The following is an 8,204-nucleotide window of genomic DNA, read 5'->3' as shown; positions in this document are numbered from 1 at the left end:
CTCTCCTCCTGCTACTTCTCCATCCTCCATCCATGCAAATCCCCTTTACCCCTCAGGCCAAACCTTTTTGCTACCTGCTAAAGACCCCGCCCAGAAATGGGCAGGTCTTTCTTGTAGGTAAAGTTACACAGAAAGAATGGGGTGTGAGTAACAATCTCCCCTTCCTTGGATATAAATGAAGGGTAGCAGGTTTTGTATTCCTGACTCCGCCTTTAGCTAAAGGCAGGTAATATTCCCATAGCAACGAAGTTTAAAGTGAAAATTAATATATTCGCCTTTTCTAAAAACATAACTTTTCTGCAAAATATACCTGTAACTTAAAGTTTACTTAATGCTTATTTACCTTAACACTATCCTGGAACATCCTAGTTCCTCTTACTCTTAATGCTATTTTAACCAAGCATTTTATACTGGAACTTTCACGTTCCTATTACTCTTAATGCTATAACCAAGCATTTTATCCTAGAATTTTCATGTTCTTATTTAATCTTTCCTTACACACATAAGTACAAGAACATCTATACACAACATACATTTTGAAGACAGGCTAATACACAAAATACACAGTAAAACATTATACAATTGGGTATATTAACTATGGAAAACTATAAAGCACATTCAAATTGGCAAGAAAATGACTTAGATTAAGAGATACACCTGAAGCAAAGTTAGATGCAGGTGGTTTTGAGTTCAATTTTTTAGTTGAGCTTCACTGTTATCTCCCTCCCTTTTTATAATAACAACACCAAATTGTCCAAACGTGAAAAGTTTTTGGACATTTATCTCATTGCATACAGCAATTTTCCAGACGCTGGGCCTCTTCCAGGCCACTCTAAACACGTGGCTCCACTTCTATGGAGTCCCAGGCCCCGCAGCTGGGTCCAGGGCTTGGTTCGCTCACACCATTTTACTATCCTGGGCTGGAGGTGGGTCCCAGTAAGAGTTGTGTGCGCTCAACAGTTTTGGCCTGATCAGGAGCTTTCCAACGCTTATACCCTCCAGGCAGTTGTTTTTTTTTTTTTTTTTTTTTTTTTGGAAGCAGGTTTCTCCGCTGCTGCAGCATTTTCTTCAGTGGGCCTGCCACAGTGTCCAAAGCTAAGGTTATCTAAGCCAAAGTCCGAAGTTTCAAAAGTCAACATCCAAGTCCAAGCTGGAGGTCATATTCAGTGAATCAGCCCGCTCTTAATACAATCCTTTTTTCGTCCGTTTCCAATTTAAGCTTTCCATTAGTCTCTTAGGAGGCTTAGACGTTTGAAAAAAGAACAGTTTGCAACAACGTCTCAGTTCTGGACCTCGGATGGGGTGATCCAAGCTTCCACCAACCTTGTTTTAATGGCTTTTCTGCCCCCACAAGGGGTCTTGGCCAGCTTTAAAAATGCTCCACCTGCTGGCCCAAGGTTTTGGGCTCACTCCTGCTGAAAAGAGCCAAAATAGAACTCAAGAACAGAAATCTCACCATGATTTCTGTCCTTTTGGGTTAGGATTCAAATACAGTTTTGGGTACCAGGTTGCTGCAGTAAAGCCCTTTGGATGGGCTTGGATGGTGGTGGTTGGTGGTGAAGGCCTTTCTCCTCCAACCCAAGCCAAGTGTATGAACCTCCCCCAGCCATTGAATAGCAGTGGGTAGAATACTCACAGGCAGGCTTCAGGGTGTATCATCTTTATTCAGACCCTGGCCAACATGTGTCGCCTAGCATAACCATTTACGCTAGATTATTATTCAGCCCTGAATTTTTCTTTCAGCCATATCTCCTCCTGCTTCTTCTCCATTCTCCATCCATGCAAATCCCCTTTGCTCCTCAAGTCAAACCTTTTATTACCTACTAAAGACCCCGCCCAAAATGGGCACGTCTTTCTTGTAGGTAAGGTTACACAGGAAGAATGGGGGATGGGGTAACATATCACTGCTTTGAAATATTTAGAGAGTATTGTTCATTTCTCAAAAAAACCTTTAGTTTTAATGTTACATAGTATTTTACCTATGTCATTAAGACAGGTATTAGTATATCTATATTGTTGTCATGTAGCTGTTAGTGTAATTATTTCTCTAATTACATTTACTATTCTTTGTGATCAACTTGATTATATGGGCTGGTCCTTGCAGCCCTCATCTCTACTGTCTTTGAGTCTTTATTATTATTTTGCTATTGTCTTTGCTATTATTATAGTGTCTTATTTTTCTTAAAACCCACATATGAGTGAGACTATTCTGTGCTTATCTCTCTCTCTGACATATTTCACTCGACATAATAGTCTCCAAGTCCATCCATGTATAAACGAATATTGTAATTTTATTTTTAACAGCTGCATAGTATTTTTTTGTATAGATGTACCATGGTTTCTTTATCTGTTGTTGGCACACACTTTATTTGGTTCTGAGATCAAACCCAAATAATAATCAGGGGCTACATCTGGTATGGTATTTGGGGAACATATGTAATGCAGAGGATTAAAATTGGGCCTCTTGCAAGCACTCCAGCTGATTGAGAACTTTATTTTAAAAAGCTCTTTACTGTACAGGACCTAAAGATAGAGCAGGGGAAATAAAAGAATCTGAAAATACTGTCTTTGGGTGCTTGGGTTCTACTGGAAGAACTATATGATAGACAAGTAGATACAATTAGCTTATTAGATGTTAAAATCTATTGAAGAAAAAAATCAAGGAAGGATAATTAAGTTAAAGGCAGATTTAGTGGGAAGTTTACAAAATAACCTACTTGGGAAGGTTGGTGTTTTAAGAGATATGAAAGCAGCTCTAAAACATCTATTACACTTATATTCAATGTATGCTGAGTGGATCATCTCAGGTCAGCCACATGCAAAGCTATTGTCCTCCCACTGCAGCACCGCTTTGGCCCTTTATGGTTTCATCTCTGACCCACAGGTTGTTCAGTAGTAAGCTGTTTAACTTCTAGTTGTTACAGTTTTTCTTCTGTGTTTATTTGTAGTTCACTTTTAATTTCAATGCCTTGTGATCAGTTAAGATAGGCTGTCCAATTTCTAGCCTCTAGATTTTATGGAGATATATTTTATGAGCCAGCATGTGGTTTATTCTGGAGAATGACCCATGTCCATTGGAGAACAATATGTACCAAGTTATCTAGAGTGATATGTGTATATATATATATAAATATATATATATATCTAAATACATATATATTTAGATATAGAGGCAGCAAAATTTTGGATTCAGCTTTTTGACTCAATTTGCCACTCTGCATCATCTCTCAGCCATGGGAACACTTTCAATGTTGGGTATTTCTTGGAGGAAGTGTGTAAGACATAAAGTAAACAAAGACACAGAGACAGAGAGAACATTGCAGAAGAGTTTGTTTTTTATTAGAAGAATTTCAGCTTATATATATTCCCAAAGAGTAGGCTTATCTTCTGCTGACAAAATTTCTGCACATAAGCAATATAGAAAGTGGTATACAAATACATGAGTAGGCAGGAATGCCTAGATAATGGGACCCATCATGGGCAGGCAGGAATGTCAGATAACGAGGACTTTAGACAATATTAACTCAGTTTCCCAGGTCACAATTCTATGTTCTCATTGTTTTTGTTCAAACCTTAAGTGGTTACAAGAAACTTATTTCACAAAGCTCACTGCTTCTTGTGAGGCTTTTTTCTTGTTACAAAGCTTCCTGCTTCTCCTCCGTTTTTCTAATAAAAATTAAGATAAAAAATCTAATTTCTAACCATAACTGAGAAGTTATATTATTTTGTAGCTATCCTATATTCTAAATAAGTTTAATATTCCTTTAGTTGGTCAACAATCCTGTTACTCTGCCTTTTACAAGATTATATTTTTTGCCAAGTTTTTGTACTTTTCACAGGGCTGGAAAATTTTCCATACCAGTCCACACATCTATTCAGATCATCTTTCTGGTTTTATAAGAATGCAGCATGCTCTACCAAGGGAAACAGAGCTCTGTCTTCCATTTGCAATGGTTCTGTTTTGACAGAGAGAAGAATATATAGACTTGTTTGTGGAAAATTTTTTTCTTAAAGTTAAGAAGTTGTTAATGTTTGTATGTCTCGGGTCATTGCCAATGCCTTATAGTTAAATAGAACTTTGCTTTCATGACTTTTGCCTTTGGCAGGTTTCTCACAAGAGTGGCACTGGATCAGTCTGATCAGCCTATTTGGACTGGCTTTCGCCACCTGTTTTTGTAAGGAGTGGTCCTCAAACTATGGCCTGCGGGCCACATATTGTATTTGTATCTGTTTTGTTTCTTTATTGCAAAATAAGATATATGCAATGTGCATAAGAATTCGTTCATAAGTTTTGTTTTTAATATAGTCAGACCCTCCAATGGTCTGAGGGACAGTGAACTGGCCCGCTGTTTAAAAAATTTGAGGACCCCTGACAGAGACCAGATGACAAAACTGCCAGCTTGGGTACATACTGCTGAAAATGAAGTTTCATTGTGGCGTGTTTGCCACAGAATCCCACTGGCATAGGCAATCAATGATACTCCTTTAAGAGGCGGTCATATACCCACACAATGGTCTCCTGATGGGTATATTTGTGTCTGGCAAGTAGTTGTGCTGCACTTCACCGGTGGTGAGGAGGGCTGTGAGAGGTTCTTCAGAGAAGCTTTGGTCTTCTAGATCAAGGTGGTGATAATGCACCTTTATGGGTTTTTGGTATTAAATCAATTTGTTTCTCAACAGAAGTACTTAAAAGTCTAGGGCCCAAAGAAGACCAGTTAGTGGTTCTACTAAAGTTTCCAGAATGGTTAGAAGCATGTTGTAAGCCAAGGGGAGGTGAAAAGCCAATTTTTGTTTGTTTTCGGGTCACACTGGCGGCGCTCAGGGGTTAGTCCCAATTCTACACTTAGAAATCGCTCCTGGAGGGCTCAGGGTACCATATGGTATGCCGGGATTTGAATCACCGTCCTTCTGCATCTAAGGCAAACGCACCATCCTACTGCATGCAAGGCAAACGCCCTACCTGCATATTATCTCTCTGCCCCCTCATTTGTCACTTTTTAAAATAAATTAATCCTATATTTTTAAATGTCCAAAACTAATGAATATTTTCTTTAATTCATTTAAGTTACACTTGAAAAGAAAGCTTTTAGTTAAAATATCTAATAAAAAATGAATTGAGATGCTATGGTTCCTTACTGTTGTCATAAGTATCACATGTTAAAATTTTACATTCGATTAATAAATATGATTTTTAGGTCATTACAATATATAAATTCTCTAAAACAAATTTCACGGCTTGTACTCAAGTGGAACCATGATTTTATATGACCTCATCATACATTTTTAGTTATTTTGATCTCTACTCAGTAATTTGCTACATTCTCTAAAATAATTCTTCTCTGACCTCATTTTTCAATTTTATCTAATATAAAATTTACACACACCTTATACCTTTTTGCTGCTTCTGCATTTTTAAGTTTTAAATTGCTACATTCAGCAAATGCATAGATTAACAGGTTATACTAATGTAAAACAAAGAGGTATCTCTTCCACTGACAATATAAATAAAAGGCTTTTATCTGCAATTTCTTTTAAATAATTAATACAGTTAAAAGTTAGTCCTTGCTTATCAAAAATCTAAATTCCAAATTTTATTACAAAGAGCATAATACATTATAATTTTTGTCCCCCCATTCACAATTTAGAGCAGGCAAAGGGACTGGTTTCAGGTGCATATGGGCAGCATTTACTGTATCTGCTCTTTCTATAAGTCAGTGTAAAGAACACAGCCTGTGGTAAGCATTGGGAGGCCTTTTCTTTTCTTTTGATTTTATGTATATATATATAAAACCTTCATCAGTGCAACATTGCCATCACCAATATCCCAAGTGTCCTTCCTCCCCACCCAACACTAGCCTGTACTCTAGACAGGTAACAAATACAATGATTTTCTTAGACAATTTCTCTTGTTAGATAACAAGAAAGTTCTAATGGTGCTTGGTTTAAAAAAATACTTTGTTTAAGTGGTGTTGACACAACTGGCTAGCCACTTGTAAAAAAAGCAAACCTAGACCTCAGTTAACATCATCTACAAAGGTAAAATCCAAATGGATTAAAGACCTAGATATAGGACCTGACAGCATAAAGTATACAGAATACCATGTAGGTCAAATGCTCCATGACATTGAGACTAAAGGTGTTTTAAAGAGGAAATGGTACTCTCCAAACAAGTGAAAGCAGAAATAAATAGTTGGGACTAAATTAAGCTGAGATGCTTCTGCACCTCAAAGGAAATAGTGCCCAGAATACAAGAGCCACCCACTGAGTGGGAGAAATTACTCACCCAATACCCCATCACATAAGGGGCTAATATCCAAAATATACAGGGCACTGACAGAACTTTACAAGAAAAAAATCATCTAACTTCATCAAAAATGGGGGAAGTAATGAACAGACACTTTGACATAAAAGAAATACAAATGGCTAAAATACACATGAAAAATGCTCCACATCACTAATCATCAGGGAGATGCAAATCAAAACAACTATGAGGTACCAGCTCATGCCACAGAGATTGGCACACATCAGAAATAATGAGAATAAGCAGTGCTGGCGGGGAAGTGGAGAGAAAGGAACTCCTATCCACTGCTGATGAGAATTCCATCTGGTCCAACCTTTGTAGAAAGTGATATAAAGATTTCTCCAAAAGCTTGAAGTTGAGCTACCATATGATCCAGCTATATCGCTCCTAGGGATATATTCTAGTAACATAAAAATACAATACAAAAATCCATTTCTCAGCCTATATTCATGGCAGTGTTGTTTACAATAGCCAGACTCTGGAAACAGCCTAGATGCCCCTCAATAGATGAATGACTAAAGAAACTATGGTACATATATACAATGGAATGTTACACAGCCGTCAGAATATATGAAGTCATGAAATTTTCCTATACACGGATGTATATGGAATTTATTATGCTGAGTGAAATAAGTCAGAGGGAGAGAGATAAACAAAGAATGTTCTCCCTCAATTATGGGTTTTGAAAAAATAAAAAAAATTTGTGTATTGATTCTCAGAGACAAAACACAGGAGGACTGGAGGGTCTAGCTCCTGACATGAACCACACCACAGGGATTGTTTGCTGCAGTCACAGAAATAATTACACTGAGAACTATCATAACAAAATGTGACTGAATGAAGTAGAAAGCCTGTCTGGAGTACAGCCCAGTGTGGATGGGGAAGAGTGAGAATTGGGATATTGGTGATGGGAATGTTGCACTGGTGAAGTGTATACATACATACATACATATATACATTATTTTATATTTATATCAAATAATAAAAAAATGGTCTCCCAATGCTTACCACAGGTTGTGTTCTTTACACTGTATCGAAAGAGGGGGTACAGTAAATGCACCCCATTACACCTCAACACAAGCACTTTGTCTGGACTGGACTGTGAATGGGGGTACAAAAAAAATGAAAAAAAAATAAAAATAAAAAACACCTTTTTTCAGGGTGTGTGAGACTTCACAGACAAAAGCTGGAAGAAAACAGCTTCCAAGATATTTTTGTTTTAGCCCTTCAGCTGAGGTGTTTTGTCACAAAATTCAGACCCTTTCCAGGACAAATTTAGATCCTGGTGGTATTGAGAGAAGTCAGAATTTATGACCTCCCACCCTGCCATTTTCTGCCACTTTTAGCAGAGAAATCAAATTGCAAAATCAGACACACACAGGCCAATACAATTTCTATGAACTCAAGCCAAATTTTTCCAACCTTAAGGAAGAGGTGACATTCTCCTTAAATTTTTCTTCTTGTTCTGACCATAAAAGACACAGAAACACAGACAGAAACAAACTTATGAGGGCCCATGTTGCAAGGAAATGCAACCAGCACACTCAAGTAACAAAACACAACCAGACATTTAGCATTCTTGAACATTTCATATTACAAACTAATATATCAGAGACACTTTTTCTAGGAGTATAACACTCATATTTTTACTTACTAGGATTCTCCCTTTTAACTACCTTAGATCTCCTAATTTTCTTTGTTATTTGTTTTTTGTGTTTGTTTTTATGTCCAGCAGTGCTCAGGGGTTGCTCCTATCTCTACACTCAAAAACTGCTTCTGGTAGGCTTGGAGGACCATATGGGAAGTCGGGATTTGAATCACCATCCGTCTGCAGGCAAGAAAAATACCCTACCTCCATTTTATCTCCCCAGTCACCTAATTTTCAATGACTTTTGTGTGCCTG

General features: G+C 37.5%; 2 non-coding genes across 2 annotated transcripts; one reads left to right on the top strand and one right to left on the bottom strand.

Moving 5' to 3' along the window:
- Positions 1-5,620: 5,620 nt before the first annotated feature.
- LOC126000617 (small nucleolar RNA SNORA51) lies at positions 5,621-5,752 on the bottom strand. The gene has a single exon (XR_007492816.1). It is a non-coding gene; the product is annotated as a small nucleolar RNA SNORA51 (small nucleolar RNA).
- A 1,540-nt stretch (positions 5,753-7,292) lies between these two features.
- LOC126000618 (small nucleolar RNA SNORA51) lies at positions 7,293-7,420 on the top strand. Its single transcript, XR_007492817.1, has one exon. It is a non-coding gene; the product is annotated as a small nucleolar RNA SNORA51 (small nucleolar RNA).
- Positions 7,421-8,204: the final 784 nt, after the last annotated feature.

This window comes from Suncus etruscus (genome assembly GCF_024139225.1).
Source record: "Suncus etruscus isolate mSunEtr1 chromosome X unlocalized genomic scaffold, mSunEtr1.pri.cur SUPER_X_unloc_3, whole genome shotgun sequence".
NCBI lineage: Eukaryota > Metazoa > Chordata > Mammalia > Eulipotyphla > Soricidae > Suncus > Suncus etruscus.
This window is presented reverse-complemented; position numbering and strand designations above follow the sequence as displayed.